This window comes from Macrosteles quadrilineatus, unplaced genomic scaffold (genome assembly GCF_028750875.1).
Source record: "Macrosteles quadrilineatus isolate MER2022 unplaced genomic scaffold, UCM_ALF_1.0 Scaffold_4__1_contigs__length_99947679, whole genome shotgun sequence".
Classification (NCBI taxonomy): domain Eukaryota; kingdom Metazoa; phylum Arthropoda; class Insecta; order Hemiptera; family Cicadellidae; genus Macrosteles; species Macrosteles quadrilineatus.
The window spans coordinates 35,918,072-35,937,905 of NW_026542597.1; the positions used below are offsets into that span (position 1 = coordinate 35,918,072).

General features: G+C 32.5%; 1 protein-coding gene across 2 annotated transcripts in view; it reads left to right on the forward strand.

Moving 5' to 3' along the window:
* The first annotated feature begins 5,042 nt into the window (after nt 1–5,042).
* The window catches only part of LOC128993201 (retinol dehydrogenase 11-like), a 31,035-nt gene continuing 16,243 nt past the window's right edge, over nt 5,043–19,834 (forward strand). Inside the window, exon 1 of one of the 2 annotated variants that reach the window (XM_054416965.1) lies at nt 5,043–5,101. The gene's annotated coding sequence lies outside the window, so the exon portion shown is untranslated. Of the gene's footprint in view, nt 5,102–15,873; nt 15,904–19,834 lie in introns of those variants that run through there. The other variant, XM_054416966.1, reaches the window with a different exon arrangement.

Below are 19,834 nucleotides of genomic sequence, written 5' to 3' on the forward strand. Positions count from 1 at the left end.
TGTTAAAGACTGTTGGGAATATTACCTGTTTATGGGTTTTATTTCCTAAAAAAATAATTGTACTAATGATGTCATGTTTGTTAACAAATTTAAGGATTGCTGCTTAAAAGTCCTAAAAATTACTCCATTAAAAGGTGTTAAATCGTAAATAAGATACTCCATTTTTGATCATTTTTATGGATCAGCTAAATCCAGTTTTAACTTGTTTAGGTTTTAAGATATATGTTCAGTAACACTTAATGTATTCCCTTCGCTCAGTTAATTTTCTCCTTTATTTAAAGGTTATGGTTATCATATCATAATTGATTTAGCAGCTTAATTAATTTGTAAATTGTACTTATATCTCACACCCTCCTCTCCTTTTCAAAAAAATCCTTGCTAGAAATCATTTGGCTTTCCATTAAAATATAAAACTACTGAAAAACCTTGTTGTCTAAAACTTTCTCAAAATACTTGTTATTTGTAGATTTAAGGATGAGCACACTACTGCGTAGACAATTTATTTCATACTAGTAAACACGATGCTCGAAATCGAGCAATTGCAAAGAAGTAAATTAGTTATTTAAAAAAAAAGTCATAATAATGTCCGATGAGTTTAAAAGACTTTGAATTAAAAAATGAATAACAGCAATTACAGCAAATTCAGCTGATCAAAATGTAAACAATTATGTTCTTCATGAGGATAACATGGGGACTTTAACAGCCACTGGGGCAGAGCCCAAGGAACCTTTTCAAAAATGTAATGTCAGTTTGCAAATCTACGTGACACGCTCTTTCCAATGAGACGTCAATGGATAAAATCGGTTAAGAAATGTCGAAGGAGTTCAACTGACAAAGTTTCATGTAGCGTATTAATTATATAGATTAAAGCAGTAGCCAAAATTATGATTTAAAAAAGGTCAGTTATGTAATTAAGACAATGCGAAGAGTCCCTGTCAAATACAGTTTTGTTTCTTATTTGTCATCTTTTCAATCACATCAAATTGAAAGGGAAATTTGCTGTCAACGATAGCACTTTTTATGACTTAATCAACTATAATAGGACCAAAAAACTTAAATATAAATAAGGAACTACAATCTACAATTAATAGCAGTCCTTTTCCAGAGATCTCCTGAATGTTCACTTTGATTTAAACAAAGGGTGACACAGCTGATCCATATAAATGGTTACTTCAGTATTCAAAGTCATTGGTTGTGGTTTATCAGCCATCATAGCAACATATGTAAATACATTGATGATTACAATATGGAAGCTGTTAGTGTAGTAATAATTAGATAATCTCTGAGTAAGTGTTGAAGGGTACATTGTTACATTTATGAACAGATGTGATGTTAATGTTTTGTTTCAACTGAATGTACATTGTTGGTTGACAGCTGTTGCAGGGTGGGTTTTAATTTGTAACTTAAGATGTTTATTCAGAGTGACTTAGCTTTAACGAATAGTATTAGTTGCTGAAAAAAAATTGTAAAAAGTTTTGTTAGTCGTTAACTTTAGTTCCTGAAATGATTTGTTTTTTAAAGATTTGCTTTTAGCAACAATCTTGTGAAGTTTACTTAGTTAACTCGGCTAGTAATTTATGTAGTTACCATACTAACATGTGGTTTTAGGTATCAACAAACTTATTAAAAATATTTAATTTTAATAATCTATGTTGAATCTTGTTCTCCTTTGGGAAAACATCCCTGTTACTGAAATGGCGAAAATACTGGCCAGTCAACCATTATTTTTACCAGTTTATATTCAAAAGACCTAGACTCGACACTGTTTAGTTTTCTTTAACTATGGAAGCCTGCCTTAGAATTCAAATCTATTTTTTTCTCATTAGTTTTGTCCGTAGGGAAATTTAACTATGTGAATATACGGATGCATTGCACGACGTCCAAGTGCCACGATGTCCAATAATATTTATTCAGTGCCACGACGTCCAATAATATTTATTCAGTGCCACGACGTCCAAAACATAATTTTTGAGTTGTTGCACGACGTCCAATATAAATTATTTGACTGTTGCACGACGTCCAAGTGCCACGACGTCCAAAAGTACAGTAACTGCCAAAAATATAGTCTTTCTACAAGCTTTGGACGTTTTGGCACTTGGACGTCGTGCAACAGTCAAATATTGATTAGACGTCGTGGAACTGGCAGAGGCTTTGGACGTGGTGCAAATGATACTTTATTACAATTAAATAGTGCGCTGTTTCACGACGTCCAAAGCTTGTAGAAAGACTATATTTTTGGCAGTTACTGTACTCTTGGACGTCGTGCAAAAGTCAAATAATTTATATTGGACGTCGTGCAACAACTCAAAAATTATGTTTTGGACGTCGTGGCACTGAATAAATATTATTGGACGTCGTGCAACACTCCCGAATATACTTTATAAAACAGTTTTGATGCATTCGATTTTTTTCTTGGTATCTCTCAATAAGCTGTATCCCCAAAACCATATTCATCAATAATGTCATATATTAACATTTCAAATGTAAAAAAATTAAACACAGTATTTTGGTTAAATCTTAGGTAAACTGTAGCATAAACAATATTTCACTAGCCAATAACAACCCTTTGAGTTCCCTGGATTATTTGATTGTTCGGAAGTGGTGGTGGTGTAGTGCAGTGGGAACGGCTTCCCCACACTGCTTTTTCCAAATTCCTACACATCAGTTAGACCTGAGTTTTTGTTTGTTTTTTTTTCAAGATGGTGGTGAGCATTCCCTCACTGGAAAACTTACTACCATGCCACTGCTATTCAGTCAACACTTAAGAAGCAAGTTAAGCAAAAAATGGCCAAATACGGATTCGAGGTTTGTCTCACCAAAAATCCACACTTTGCCAATTTTCACCCGAACTGTACATTAGTGGGCCTCTCCCACCATGCTCGACCAAAGACAGTTGTCCTCATGAATTCCACTCCAGTTCTGATCAAGACAATTGAATTCTCAATCTACGGTCCTGCCTCGTCCAGAAAAATAATACTTTAGATTAGACCACTTAGAAAGTTGTTGTGGAATTTTGGCTATGTTAGTATTGCGTCGGATGTATTGGCGGTAGGGACTCAAAGGGTTAAGCTTAGATATTTACGAATTTATATAAAAGACTATAGTTGTCAATAATTGTTGACAGGCCTAAAATATCTGTCATTTGATGTGTAGCAGCCATTTAGATTGTAGTTATTTTGTCAAGCCCCACTGGATTAAAAACCTTTTACGGTTTTACGATGAAACAATCGTTCACAGAACTGAGGTTTAGTAAAAATAAGGATGGTTAACGTTACTAGGTCGCTGGTGCAATCCTGATAAAAGTCAGTAGCTTTTTGATGTTTAGAACCGGATAAAGCTGTATTTTATCATAGATTAAAGGAGTAGGCAACTACTCCTTTAATCTATGATTTTATCAATAATAGGCTTATCCAAAAAACCTGCTGTTCAAGCAAAGCTATACAAATACACAATACCACACTTACTCTTATGATCTTATTCAGGTTAAAATTTAAGTATGGCACAGTCTTTGTTAAGTGATGACAGCCTATTTAAAATTAGAGGGTTTGATTCAGTGGGGCTTGGGTTTCTGTGCCTATGATGTTTTAATGACTAGATATATCAAAGTTAAAGAGTAGTGTTATAACATTTTGTATCAGTTGGGAAAAATAAATGTCGTTGATGTGTTCTTTTATAAAAAAAATGTATTTTATTTTACTTTGTCCCCCAAGAGTGCTCATTGGTAATATTTTTGTACCCCTTGGAAATATTTTTAGGTAAAACATAAACACGGATTTTCTGGGTGTCTAAAAACATTATTGCATACAGCAGACTCCCTCTTATCCGGACATCGGTTTTACCGGACTAATACTCGGCGGAAATTACATCCCTTTAACAGGAAAATTTTTATCAGCGCATCGGTTTAACCGGATTAGATTGGCAGGAAGTGGGCGGTACTGAAACGACTGTTCTCGTGGGAAAGATTTGAGACCAGTGATCACGTGATAAACGGTCCGTTTTAACGAGTTTTTGGGGACGTCGGTTTAACCGAAATAACTGTTAACCGAACTGGCCTCGGTCGTGAGGAGTCCGGATAAGGGAGTCTACTGTACACAACTAATTGACTTCAAAATGATGACAAGGTTATATAACTTTTATTAGTTAGCCTTCATTCTGAAATTAAATTCACAAATTCTCAATACTATATAATCTCAAGTTCAATTGACTATTGTCACCTATATTTGTGGTTTTACCAAATTAACCTGACTGTTCTAATTTACAATTGTTATTTTCTCAAATACAATTAATTACTCAATTATAATAATTAATAACTTCTCAAATTACATTGGAACTATGCGACTCAAATGTGGAAAATGAGATCCAGTTTACCCAATCATCCTTCACAATATCAAACAAAATGTAAACTTCAAAAGATGTCTTGTTGATACAGTATTTTAGAAAATTTCTTTAACCAGCTTATTAAAACATTCACAGTCACACTCATAGAGATTGGTGGATTATAACATGTATTATCACACTCACTCACTAACATACATGTTTATGTTGTGTATGCAGGTAGGCCTACAGTAGTTGTTGGTTTTAATTTCATGTAAAATACATTATTATTATTATGGTTACTGTTTCAGTTGTTGTATTCCACTTTACAACAGCATACTCGATAAAAATGTCACGGCCACCTTATTTCCCTTGCAAAAAGTATTAAAATACTCGCTAAGACATGCATCAAGTGTAAAAAAATTGAAAAAAATCAATAAGTTTACTATTGTCAATATTTGGAAAACGACTTCTACTACTTCTTGGGAAATTAAGATTCCAAGTAGGTCTACATCGTAGATATTCCAAAGTTATCTAAAATGCAACACAATTAACAACATTAAAAAGGGTCTATAAAAACTGTTAATGCATTTTTAAGTTAGCCTCACTGTTATCTATACGCCAAAGATAACCTTAAACAATCAGCTGTTGTGCAGGTGTGGTACAGCGCGCCTGGCGGGCTGAAAGTGAGTCATCAGCGCCACTGTCATTGTTAATTTGGTCGGTTATTATTGAACAGTCGGCGTTTGTTAGGCTTCACACCGTCCTCGTTCTCTCACATCCAACGGTAAGCGCTGATTATTATCTTGAAATTAAAATACTATTATTGCTATGGCTGCATGATAAAACTGTTTGCGGGTAACCTTATTTTCCATTTTTTTATGATAATTTTTCACAGTGTTTCTTTGTTGTGTATAATATTAGTGATAGTTAATTTTTAGCTCGTTTTATGAAATACCGGTATGCAGCAGCGTCTATAGGCCTATAGTTTAAGAATGAAATACTTCGTAATTCATAATTTTACGAAGTAAACATCAATTAAATAAACGTGCCATGATCTACTATGTACCACTACTGCTTTAAACGGGAAGCACGATCAACTTAATTTTAGTTTCACTATCAAACTTAAAAGTTATATAATATGTTTTCTCATTAAAATAATGTTAGTAAAAGTAAATAGAGCTGTATATTCCTTATTTGTGTGAAGAGATTAATTATATAAGATAAAACAATTCTATAAAGAAACTTATATCGAATATTTCATTGGCGCAATTACACGCAATATTTTATGTGTAGGAATTTTTTTATCTTCATTCCCGTCATCACGGATTTTATAAAAATTCCTAATAAGAGTTTTATTATCCATGCCCTATGGTTCAGCTGAAAACAATTTCTAGTTGTTGTTTCTGTCGTAGACCGATAGACATATACATTGGTACGCTGTTGTTGAGACCTACCGTTTCAGTATTAAATTTATTGTCATTAAATAAAAAAATCTTCATTGTTTTTTTTTTTTTACATTTTACAAAAACACTACAATATTGAAACAATAAACCCGTAGTACAAAGACCTTTTGGGGAATTTCCTCACTTGAATCTAAAAAATCTAAAAATATTTTAATAAATTAAAACTATTTATAACCTATTTACAAAGAGAAACGGATGCTATATAGACGTAAAACATAACCTAGAATAAGAGAGCACGCACAACATCAGCTAACTCTAAAATACGGAATATAATACACGGAGGTGACAGGTATAAAATTTTACAATAATGAAGAGTTCTTTGCAGAAGCTTAGGTCAGTATAACAACAGAAAACATAATACGTTTTCTGTGGTAGGTATTTGATCGTAAGCCTTAAGTTTTGCTAAAATCGAATCGTTTATAGTTTTAACATCTTTGCTATATTGAAGCTGTCAAACGTGGATTTCGTGTTACGTTGTGTATTGACAGGCTGTATGGATATGAAATGCATGCCGATGTAATAATTACCGTACATAATTATTAATTATGGGTTAGTTATTGATTTTATTCGTTCTATTGACTTTGGAATTACATTTTTCTGAATAATAGCATATGAATTCACGCAAACATTGCAATAACAAATTAAAAATACTATATGTATGCATAAACTGTTTTGAGCTGTATTTAACCATTGTGTACGATTTTCATCATAAAGCATTTTAATTTCATTTTCTGCCTATTCCGGTGGCATTTTTACGTGAGGAATTAGAGGATGAAGAGCTTAAACTCTTTAGGCAAAGCGGTCCATCCCTATTTTGAAACCCAAGGGCATATCTTGTCTAGTGATCAGATAGCGGGTCTTTTGCCCTTGAGGTCAGGGTTCAAATCCATCCAGTCATTAATAGATTTTAGTTTTATGGTTATTATGCGGTCCTACAGTTCAGAGCCCTCTTGTAAATCTCAGTATCTAAAAATCAATACAATAATGAGTCTCTCCAAGGCCGCCTCTTAACTGACTTAGCTATCTTTGGATCGAAGAACTCTCTCTACTTAGCTAAAGTCAAAATAAAGCCGATTTTCAAACTTACAATAACCGCCATGGATTATCCAGACCTACATAAACCAATTGAACGCCTGTTGGTCAATTGCCGAACTACACAAACATGACAGAAACAGTTTACTATACGTGCACATAGGCGTTGTAAGGGGCCCACTACACATAGACATTGTAAGGGCCCCACTTCATATAGAAATTGTAAGGGCCCCCCACCTCAACACTCGAAGGTTAAATTGGATTTAAAATTCGTTTTTTGTTCCAGTCAGTTACCAATCTTCTATTTATTCGTTGACTGTATACTATGTTTAATCTATGGTAGGCCTACTATTGACCTTGCTTGAACTGATTTCCAGGATTGTTATTACCTGTTAGATAACCGTTCTGATTAGCTTTTATCAATCACAGCAATATCATTAGAATAACAATAATAGCTCAAGAGAGTTTTGATGAGTTTTATCGATATCAAGAGTTATTCATCAATGAATGACAGAGTTGAAAATATACCTTTCAATAACGACGTTGAGTTAGCGTGTATTGAAAAATAACAGTTGCAAATTAACAACCCTTTTACCAACTCGTTGATAGTATATTATAATAGTTCAATATTTGAAAGTTGAGGTTATGTTTGTTGACAACAATGCAGATAACCTCTAAATCTGTTGTTGAAACATATTATCGTGGTAATATATTTGAACCAAATTTAAACAGCATAACGCCAACAAGCCACACCAGGGTTCGTATATTAAATTGTAGATGAATGATGGACGACCGTTAAATGGATGCGGTGATGATTATATAGCTTATGAATGAAATAACTATGGCCATTAATGAAGCTCGACGATTAAGGCCAGCTGCGCAAAGTTGCTGACTTTTGTTAGTGGTCGAAATGCCAATGATAATTAGTGGAGCACAAACAGCTTTTCAATAACTGAATAAAGTAACATCTGATCCACAGAACCTAAAGAACTAAAAATCGTAATAAGAATCATGATCAGAGATCAGATCATGTATCGTAATGAACCAAAAGTGAAACATATAGACTATTACATTATTTAGTGTGCCATTGTTTATGTGTTTAAATGTTTGGAATGTTGTAGCTAGACCCAAGGCTAGGATGTACTGTTATTCTAGGTGCAGACCTAATGGTGTATTGCCCTAAATGTGTTTTCATTGTAGTTGCTGAAGGCTGTTATTGTTGCTTTAGCAGCACAGATTTCAACGATATATTTTAGTATTAGTTTGGACAAAGAATAAGACTTTTTTTTCTTGCTCTACCTCCAGTTGTCTTTATTCCCTACTCCTCTCTCGGGGCTAAAACTTCTAACCGGCCATTATAAAAATACAAAACTATAATAGTTAATAACTTAATTTTTACAAAGAAAGCATTCTTTGTCAATTGTTCTAGCACAACTGTGACAGAAGGTAGTATTCAAAGGCATACGCTACATTGAAATAATATAATTAAATCACAGTCGTTAAACTTAAAACTAAACAATATATCCTGGAGGAATTTATTCATAATATTTTAATAAAAGATTCACCAATAGTTACTATGTTTTCACCAAAGACTAAATATTCTGAACTTCTTCAAAAATGTATTGTTACATAAAATTCTATAGCAAATTATTCACGTATTTTTTACATACGCGACCTTTGTTATAAGACTATCCTGTAGTTAATTGAATGAAATTTGGGAGTTTACTAACTTTAAAAAAATATGCACTGATAAAACTTATAACTATCTAAGTTGACGGGGCTGTTTTAATCCTCGTCTACTATGTACAAGACGAAAGTGTATTATATTCAATCGTATGTCTGAATGAGATTAGCATAACAAAAGCATTCCTTGCTTTGAGTTCATTGTTGAACCAAATTTGCAGCATCGCATAGCTAAAGTGAAAAAAGAAAAGATTCTTCGGGACCAGATATGGCAGGAGATGTCGTTTTAGAATCCCAAACTCAAAGCCTAAGTTATTTAGTTTTTTCCAAGAACAACAAAATGTAAATTCGTACTTCTCAAATTGTGTAAAAAACAATTTAGGGGGAAACTTAAGATTCTATTTAGCTTTATTACTAGAATATTACGAATATTCGTACATTAATACATGGTAAACCCATTTACTAATTATTATAACTAGTGGTCGTCCAATAGTCGAAAACTCGACCAAAAATTTGTAATGTATAGAATCTCTATTTTCAAGATATTCCACGCTCTATTCCACACTGTAAATAAAATATGTGATTGGAATTTCTTCTATTTGTTTTGATTTTCTGTTTATATTTCGTTGTTATTTCGTCACCAGCATGGCAACCCATAAGATCCATGTTAATTTTTCAGAATTTTTAATTGATGCTATATATATTTTTTTATTTAGCCTATTTTAATTTATAAAGGGATTCTGAAAATCTACAGGATAATATCTTTCTACAGTATGCGTAGATTTTCCCTGCGACGCTCACGAGCCGAGAAAAGGGGTTTTAAAGAAACATGCTTGCCTATTAATATATTGATTTACTAAATCTTACTTAATAGTGCAAAATTACAGTACTTAGGGCTTGCTACGTATTGTAAGTATATACCGCGGTTTTACGCAACAGGGGTTCATAGGACATGCTACTTTCCCAGGATTTCTCATGATACACCACATCACAAACCTAGTCTACTAATCTACTAATAAATAAAAATAAAACAGGTCTCAGTGGGAGCGATCTTTGATTTGTGTTTTTCCATTCCGTATCGTTTTACAACTAGACTATTGAGGTTAATAAGTCTTAATCACGAATAATTCAAGAGAGTTGTGTTCTGCACGGGCCAGAAAACATGAACTTTTAGATTAATACACTCATTAATCTATGAAAAACCACTACTTGCATACGATTCTTCATTGTTTTAAGGATGTAAATAGGTCACATTTACTTTTACAAGACATATAACTTTTATACTATCCTTTATTGAAATTCAAAGACCTTGAATAATCCTTATATATAATACGTGAAGGCGATTTCTTGAAAACACTACTCCTCCGTTAATAATGGACGGATTTTTACAAACGACGTGTCAAAATAAAGTATTTTTTGTGTAGACGCCCCCTTTCACCAATTCATGTAATAAAAATCCTCGAGCTTTGCCCCACAGGCCATCAAAGTTGGATTTTCTCAGATAAGATTAACATGGGGGAATTTAAATATTTAATTGGAAACTTTGTCCCCACTAATTTGAGAGAACGGCTGGGCGTAGAAACTTGGTAGAGGTGTCCAAAGAAAGGTCTTGGTCTGTAGATGAGTTTCCAAAAGAAAAACTAAGCAAAATCCCTTAGGGCTCTGCCCCAGAAGCCTTTAAAGATCCCTCCACAGAGTTGTTTACATTTTGGCCATGTGAATAATACTTTTTAATAAAACAGCTGTTCATTTTTAAATTGTATTTCAAACCACACATATTTATTGGGTTACTGTATTGTACCAAATAAGTATTTGCAATGTTATTTTCTGATTTTAAAATTAATTTTCCTCTTTATCATGTCATGTTTTGCAATATAACGTTCTATTTAGAAATCAGTGGAAAATCCTTTGATAACAGAAATTCTTAAATTATTTCTTATTGAACTATCTTATATCTATTGTACGGGTTGGTGTCTGCCTTTTTCACCACTTTTGCCTAAATTTTATCATATTATTCTACACATATCAAATATTCATGTAGAAATATCTGCTCTTATCGTGTCTAATAAAATCTAAACATAGAAACATTGCCTAAAATGGTACCCATCTTGACAAATTATTTGCACCTGCCTATATTACGGACTTTGGCGCACTGGGTTGGTAACATTATTGAAAATAACACGACATTTTGGCTGTAAAATATGGTACAAAGAGAAAATACTATTTTAGCAGCTACTGTCATGACAGAAAGGTCATATTCCTTTTAAACTAGACCTCATAATCCTTTATAAGATACGTTGATTTACAATATGTAAACGTCAATATATACGCAACAGCCAATTTACAGTATTTTTTCTTTTTGGAAATGTCCCATTGCTATGTCATTTGCATTATTTGTTGCCAATGAAGCCGCAAGACCATATAAACTAGGAGGTCCCTAACAGTTTAAGAATAAAAGCCAACTTCACTTCAAGTATTCCACTACACCTATCATTCCGTAGAGAGATTATATTGACAACTTTATGTTATTGATAAGGCTGAGACAACTAACTGACATCCCCCATGTCAAGGAATTCCAGCTTTAATAGTAACCCCACAATAAATTTCTCATAACTATGCTAGAGGGTTCATTCATTGGCACAGAAGTACGATATGAACTGACGCGACGTGACGAAGGAAAAATCAAACTTACACTGTAACGGACATACCTCCCTTTGAAGTTAGAACATTTCTTCCCAAAAAATATTTTCATTTCAAATAAAATCATATTACACTGATGAAATCACAGAAGTGTTTAACTACAAAAGACCCCCCAATACGATTTTAATACTATTTAAAGGTTCTTCCAAAGGAAGAGATATCGTATAACATACTAATAATAAATCCGATGAGTCAAATGACGTACGGTATGGGAAATATTTTAATCATTGAATGATCAACCAAATTTGGCAACTAACGCAATTAAAATCATTATTGTTTTCACACTTACTACCCTTTAAACAATGCTAAATGCTCAAAATATGTATATTTCACCCAATTTATTGCAGTTAGATGAATTAACCTTGAAAGTAACCGTCGATTTCGACGGGTTTCCCCTAGTGGTCTTTATATTTCGATAAACGATAGTATAAAAGTTTGAAGTTAATTGTTGGCAATGGTAAGTTAATGTTGTTAGACGGATCGCGGATTTATCTACATGTGAATGTCATGTACGTTAATTTCTTAGTGGGTTTAAGCAATTTATGTGTATTTCAGCGTTGCCCGGACTCAAAGTCTTGTCGCTTTCTAGATTCCTTCTCAAATGAAGATCCTAAAACGTGAAAATTGCGCCTAATATCATCTTCGAATAAGGATAGTAGTACATACCATGTCTTGTTAAGTTTGTAGCCAGTTTATTTAAGTATAATATAGTTAAATATTATGAAAGTACGCTGTAAATTATTTATTTATCTCGTGAAAACCTATTTTCTAACCGGGCCAAACCAAACGGACAATTATTATAAAATCTTTTACGTCACACCAACTATCAAAGTTATCAAAAAATAATAGAGAAAAAATAATTATAAACTGGACAGTAGCTATTTCTGTGAGCGGCTCATTTAAATTACGTATTTTAATGGAATTTGGTTACAGTCAGTTGACTTGTTTACCACAGTCTACTCTTTAGGTATTCTGTGGAAACTACTGTATAACTAATCCAATGATGAAATTTGATTTGGCTATTTCCGGTAAGTTTTGTATACTTTATTTAGTTATTTATGTCGCTATACGATAAGGCAGCCTCTTGGCCACATGATTGTAGTTCTTCAATTCGCTACACTTTCCTTTCCTCTCCAAAACGTGCTAGGAGCGACAAAATAACAAGTATAACATGTACGATAGTACAGTAGCTGGAAAACTACAAAGGTTCCGTGTTCCAATAAAATAACCTGAAATAATTAATTAAATAGTTAATTACAAATACAAGTTACAAGTTGTAAACTTGTAATTTCTATTAGATTTGTACTAGCTGTTACCCACGGGCTGCTCCACCCCGTTTTACTACATTAGTATTAATAAAACTATTGATTGGTTAAGTTAAGATAAAATAAACAAAACAGAATACAGTAATGGTAATACGAACAAATAAATAATAACAGCTGAGGTATTTTTAACATTAGGTAAATGGAAAGTTCCCTTTGGAAAGCAATTACGACCTTATAGGGCAACTTATGAAATAATGGATAATTTTGCGCAAGGTTTCTCGTCATGACGAACATTTTAAGTATATGGTTTATGGGGGTGTGACTTGTAGTTTTCTCAAAATTTCATGGGTACTTTTGGCTTTATATATAGATTAGACGATCAGCTGATTTACTAATAATACTAGACTAGTTTATAGTTTATTATAAAAAAAAATGTTCCGTAAACTAACATCCAGCTGATTAAATTCATTATCTTGGCAAGGTTAATCAATCATCAGTGACGCGTCAATTAAAATACTGCATTACACTTCAAGGCGTATACCATCAACTAGTGTATAATAGAGGTACGTATAAAAAATTGACTATATTATAATGTCAATGCTTGTACGTACCTCTATGACTCAGCAAAGCATTAGGGTGCCTGTAAAGTCATAATTGTACTTAGAAAATAAAACAATAACATGATAGCTTTAAGTTATTCAATACATTTCCACTACACTACACTCGGATTTTATATGTTCTTTTGTAGAACGTCAAACTATTATGCAGATTTGTAGGTCAAGGTCGAACTATTTTACAGTCTGAGAATGGACCAAGCTGTCCTTCCAAACGTCGGCGCTGTCCTGGGAAAGAAACAGCTGGTCGACAATGCTAAACAGATCAACTCACTCCATTCTACACTCACTTAACACTCAAATTGATCTTAAATAGGTACGCAGTAATATTAATCTTCAAATTTGTACTTGGTGTGCGTTGATGTCTAAAAACAATTATATAATATCAAAATAATGAACTGTTAACCCTTAGCCATTTACAACAATAAGTTGCAAGCCTGGATAGGGCGAATGCGTTAAGCAAGTTTTTAACTTAGATTCAAACTTTTAAAATTGTATCGAGTCTGCATAGCTCATGTTAGCTTATTTTAAAATGACTTTGTTGTTAACACATTATCACACGCGAGTCATATTAAATGAGTTTCCTTTACAACAGCTGTTTGTATTGTTGGTTGCAACATATCAAACCAGCTGTTGCATTGTTACAGTAATATTAAATGTTCTTGTTTCCATGGACTAATTGTATCCCACGTGCCATAATTAACGTTTCAAGTGCTTGCAAACAAGGACGCAAACAAGACGTTCTTCGATCAATTCAGGTCAGTAGTTTTAGCTGACTCTCGTTAGGGTAGGGTAGGCAACAAGAAATGGTTCTATACAATTTGAATAATTTTATCGATTAAAAAAATGCAATATTGGTTTTAAGATCAGCTGTTACGACAAATTATACAGGGTGAGTTTTAAATGAGTCCCCCCCCTAATTTTTTCCATATTTCTTAAGCTATCAACTCTGGACCACGTCAGATCATTGTAGAGTAGAAAGTACTTAATTTTGACTGGGTATAAATATTTTACCGCCATCTTGGATCCGCTATATTGGATACAAAATAGTAGTTTTTGTTATTAGTCCTTAAAGTAGGCTTTTTTGGGACGATCGGAAATTTGATTAAGTCACAAATCGAGCAATATTTTTCATTACCTACATTGTCCTAGCAGAAAATACAAAATAGCCAAAGCTGGTTGATTAAAAAGGAACGTTTATTTCAGAACAGCTGATTTGTTTTTTAGATAAGCTAAGACATAACGATGATTTGAGTCGTAAAATTTTACGGACTAGTCCGCAAAAAGCTATCTTTAGGGACTCAAAACGATCCGTAAGACAGAGCTGCTGTTTTTGAGACGCAGTGTAATGAAAAATTATTTTCAAGTGTAAAGATGGGGTTGTGCCCTATCGTTTCAAACTAGATTTTTACGCTGGATACAATTCTGCAATCAGTTTTTCTAAATCTTAATCCATTAAAGAGTTAATAGGAATTTGTTTAAATCATTTTTGTATAAATTTTATTGGCCGATAATTTAAAATTCGTTGAAATAAGTCAGTTTCGCCTTTCAATAATCAAAGTCTTAACTCTAAATCTTCGGTTTTTTCTAGCAAATTTAAGAGATTAGGGGTGAGTTCTAACATTGCGTCATATAACAATTTATACAAAAATTATTTTTAAATATTCATAATAACTTTTTAACGGATTAAGAATTTGAAAAACAGATTGCAGCATCGTATTCAGCGTAATAATCTGATTTGAAACGATAGGTCACAACCCCTCCTTTACTTTGGAAAATAATCTTTTGTAGGTATCCAATATAGGGGATCCACGATGGCGGTTGAAAATGTCCAATTCGTCAAAAAGAAGAAAATATGACCTGAAAATTTTGAGCGGTACATTACTTTCCTTTTCTAGCAAATTATTGAGACTAGGGGCATATTTTAACATTAGTTACAAACGGGTTCAAAAATTAATTTTTGAAAACTCGTTATAACTTTTCAACGGATTAATATTTAAAAAAATGGATTGCGGCAATGTAATACTCAGCGTAAGATTTTAGTTTATAATGATGGGTCACAACCCTTCCTTTACATTTGAAAAAGAAACGTTGTCTCCAATATGGCGGATCCAAGATGGCGTCTAAAAATGTATACCTAGTCAAAATGAAGTACTTACTACTCTACAATGATTTGACGTGGTCCAGAGTTGATAGCTTAAGAAATTTAGAAAAAAGTAAGGGGGAGGCCTCATTTAAAACTCACCCTGTACATTTTCTTGTGGTTTACTCACTCTTCTTATGCATAAGTTTTACTACATTTAATGTATCTTGCGCTGTATTTTTAATTACGGTTTTTGTGGAATTTGTATCAAATATTTTTTAAAGCCACCATTTTGAATGGGTCCAAACGTTTTTATTCTAATTTTGAACAAAGATAGGGGTCAAAAAGATAAATATATAATTTCAACTCAAACCCCAAAAGGAGTTATCAATGTTTTTGTGAACAAACACATACAGATGATAAACAAACACTAACACTAAACGTTGGAGATAGGAGTTATATCATTGACTGGTTATATCAAAGGACACATTCCTATTGCATTTCTTGCTTCCTATTTTTTTAAAGTACACCTTTTTACTACACTCTTCCAGCAACTATTGCCTAATTGCCCCGGAAGCTAGGCAGGGTCGGCTATCTGGAGAACACTAGTATTTGAAGGTCATCCAAAGACCTTGAGGCACAGCTGGCTTGTGTGTGATAGTTACACACCAATAGATAGTTCTGTAAAGCCAATAGATTCAGTCTCTCAGTAATGAAAACAATAAACATAATTCAACTCCTTACCTGTGAGTAACATCAATACACCACTAATACATCATTGTTAGGAAGTTGTGCTTGGATTACTAAGCAAGGATGTTGAGTGAATTTCAATAGGTTTTGTTTTAAGGTGATACTGTTCACTGCTATAATAAGAGATATAAAAATTGTTGAATAAAACATAAAACTGTATTTTATGTGAAATTTGTACAAATAGTTTTGTTGCTATTTATTTCTTGTTATTTATCCAGTTTTTAAATAAAAATACTGTAATTATACTAAACAAATGCTTATGAGTGAGGCTCTCTAGTGTTATGAACCAAAGTTAACCCTTAAATTACTGTACCGGTACATAAATCCATTTAATTAATATCAGCCTCAACATAAATGAGTATCATAAAACAGACTAAATATTTGACAACAAAATAGTTTGCAGTATCCAAATTCAATGACCTTGCGAACCTGCTTAAATAATTGATCACTCCAATTATTTGTTCATTTATTATCTTTAGTTGGTCATAACTTTCTTTAATACTTTAATACTTTCTTATTAAATGGCGACCATACAAAGTAGGTATTTTAAGCCAAGTATGAATGGAGAGATGAGTGTAGGATGAGTGATGAGTGGCGCGATCTTGTAGTCTTGGCCGACATTCCTAGATCTTGACTAAGGCCGACATTCCTTAGACACAGCTCTGTTCAGAATCAGAATCTTTATTGCCGTTGATCAAATACATTGAGATAGGCATTGTCAAATTAGGCTAAATATTTACATTGGTCGATAATACAAAGTAACAGAGTAAAATAGGCTTAATCTAAAGGCTAGATTAGAACAGTCGAATCCAAGAATTCTTGAAGAGTGTAAAATGGATTTTCTAACAGCCACGAGTAAACTTTAGACTTGTAGATAGGAATGGTTGCTTCAAAGAGAGGCTCAGGCGGCTTATTATAGAACTTAATACAATTAATTTTAAAAGAGTTACCTGTAAGTGCAATGTGTTATGTGATGTGTGTTTTGGCCTAATTATCAGGACGTGGTACTCACTCGTGCAGACGTTAATCCACACAAGGGATATAACAGCTGTATATCAAATCTAGAACTACCAAAATACGGTGCAAAAACAAAAATAATTGTGTGTTGTTATCTTATTACAATTTGTTTTTCAAAAACAAATAAGTTGAAGCATTGAATCCAAAACCTATTGTTTAAAGTGTTATATCATGGAGAAAACTATTGACTATTGAGTCAAAGATAAAACATACTCCCTTGTGTTAGTTAGTCTATATGGTTATTGTATTTATGTTATTATATTGTACTGTGACATTCATTTGAGATCAGAAGAAAATTAAGTGTTAACAGTAGTTTGGGCGTCACTGTTAATTGCATGAATTGTTGATCTAAACAGAATAGAAACAAATTAATACTTAAATGGGTTTAGGAGGTAACTTTATCCACCCAAAGTCAAACTCAAAAATATGAATGACAACAATACTTTCTACATAAACTATATAGAGAGAAAACAAAATTATACTATGTCTTTGTTAGTTCTAGCAGATTGGTTAAGTGGGTAAGTCTTGATATCCTTATAAATTAATCACCATTTATTATCAGTGGTAGTCAGTACAATAGGTGCTTGTTATTAGATATCATCCATTGTTATCATTGTGACCTACTATTATAAATATTACAATACTTTAATACATAATACTTTTCATTGAAATGGCGACCATACAAAGTAGAATAGTAGGCTATGTCCGTTGTATCACAACATTGTCTTGTTCTGTTAGTTAGACTACCAAAGTTACAACAACTTTATGCCATTATTGTCAAGTCTACCTGGACAAGTGTCATTAATTATCTTAACAACCTGGACTTGGAAGGTTCATTACGGTGAATCTTTAGGGATAACATATTTTTAACTATTGTAACATTATTCTTAGTGTTAGGTAGCACTAGTTGTAGCTCTACATATTTTATAGCATTAAATAGTAGCACTCCTTTATTAGAGCATATAGAATGGACATCGTATATAAATAAGAAATAAAAAACTGGCGGTTATTTTGAGACACCATTCTAGAAAAAACATCAGCAATCTGACACATACTTTCTCCCATTAGCTTGTCAACAACCTTTATCATGGGTTGGGAGTAACTATGAACTATGATGTTTTGAAGGGCAAATAAAAGAAGCAACAACTTTTGAACCTTACTTTTAAAGCAATAGTGGCAACATGGTTGTACCATTTTGTGAGTTAAAAGGAATGTACAAAATGTTTATAAATAAGTATGGCTGTTTTTTAAAATCTTATTTTACCGTAATTTTATGGGTTTTAATGAGTAAATCACAATAAAAATAAAAATTTCAAAAAAATTAAAAAGATGCATTAAAGATATACCATGGATCTTATGGATAGTAATAGGGTTCTATTATCTGTGATTATAGTACCTACCAAATTTAATCAAAATTGGACAACAGGTGTGTAGCTCTGTACACAACCAAAGACAAAACAGACACACACACACAGACAACCACTATTTTGGGTTCAGGGGAACCCAAAATGGAACCCAAAACGCAAACATGAAAATTTAAAGGAAAACAATACTTTCTCTATACTGTGTATAGAAGAGGATGAGGAGAAAGTATACAGAATTTGTAATTTTAAATTGTCTTAAGTTATGTCATGAATTATTTTTTTCATTCCTGCTTTTAAATCTAACTAGCCTTAAAATTAATTACAATAACTAACCAAAAATCATGTCTCTTCCTACCTAATTAATCGATAAAAAAGTAAAAGATAATAAGAACTAACTGTTTAAATAATAAAATTACACCAATTTAATTCTTTCATAACACGGAATCTGTTTTTCTCTCTTTTTGCTGAAAGTTAAATATTTCCTTCCAGTCCATGGTTTATTTATTCATACAACCTCACAGTCACAGTAAGGTAATAATAGGGAAGAGGCTAGATGATCGCTTAAGAAATTTAAACGGAATTGACGTCATAACCTGAGAAATTTGCCTCTTTTCCCCTTCAAATAGTCTTGATTCTGTAATTGTTACTACTTTCCTATTCCATGCAATCAAAATTAAATTTTATAAAAGGTCAAACCTTATTTTTCTATAAAAAGTAAGTTTTTTAGTTGCTACTGGATGGGTTTCTTGGTTTCTTTTATTATAAATTAAGAAGTTAAAATTATAACAAATTTATATATTTACTTACTAAATAAAATATTACATTTAAAAACTAAATTATCAAAATATAAACATTTTTGCATAGGGAGTACTGATGGTACTGGTCTTTGATACAATATGAACAGTTTCATGTTTCATGAATCATTGATATTTTAACTATCATGATTGAAAGTGTTGAAATATTTCACACAAAAGTATTAGAACACTTTTTTCAGAAACAAAAAGGATTCTAAAACAGCTATTTAAAGTTTAAACTACAAGTTTAAGTAGTACGAGTGTAGTTTAAGTTTAAAGTTTTAAATGTTTAATGTTTAAAGTTTTGATCACCTCTACAATAAATAACAGGTTTATAAGAGAGAAGATTTTGATATTGTCATTTGAGCTTGAAGGTCATGTAACATATCATATTTCTTCTCTTCCTGTGGTCGGTTTTCGATTACAAACTCTCGGCTTCAACAAGTCTTGCAGCAAGAATCTCATTTCAAGAAACCATCATGTAATTAAAGCCAAACAATAAACCTCGGAACAACCTTCCTGAAAATAATTAGTTTTAAACTTCCATTTCCCATTTGTACTGGTATTTAGCTCGGCTTGCGTGTTGTATATGGCCAGTAGTAAATTTTAATTGCTTTCACACAATACAATTATTGCATGGTATTTGTCAAGTTCAATATGGATGGAAGGTAAAATAAAATTAAAAGACAGATGCAAAATTAATTAAATCTTCCCCAGTTTTGAATATTGAATCACAATTCTTTTACATTTTT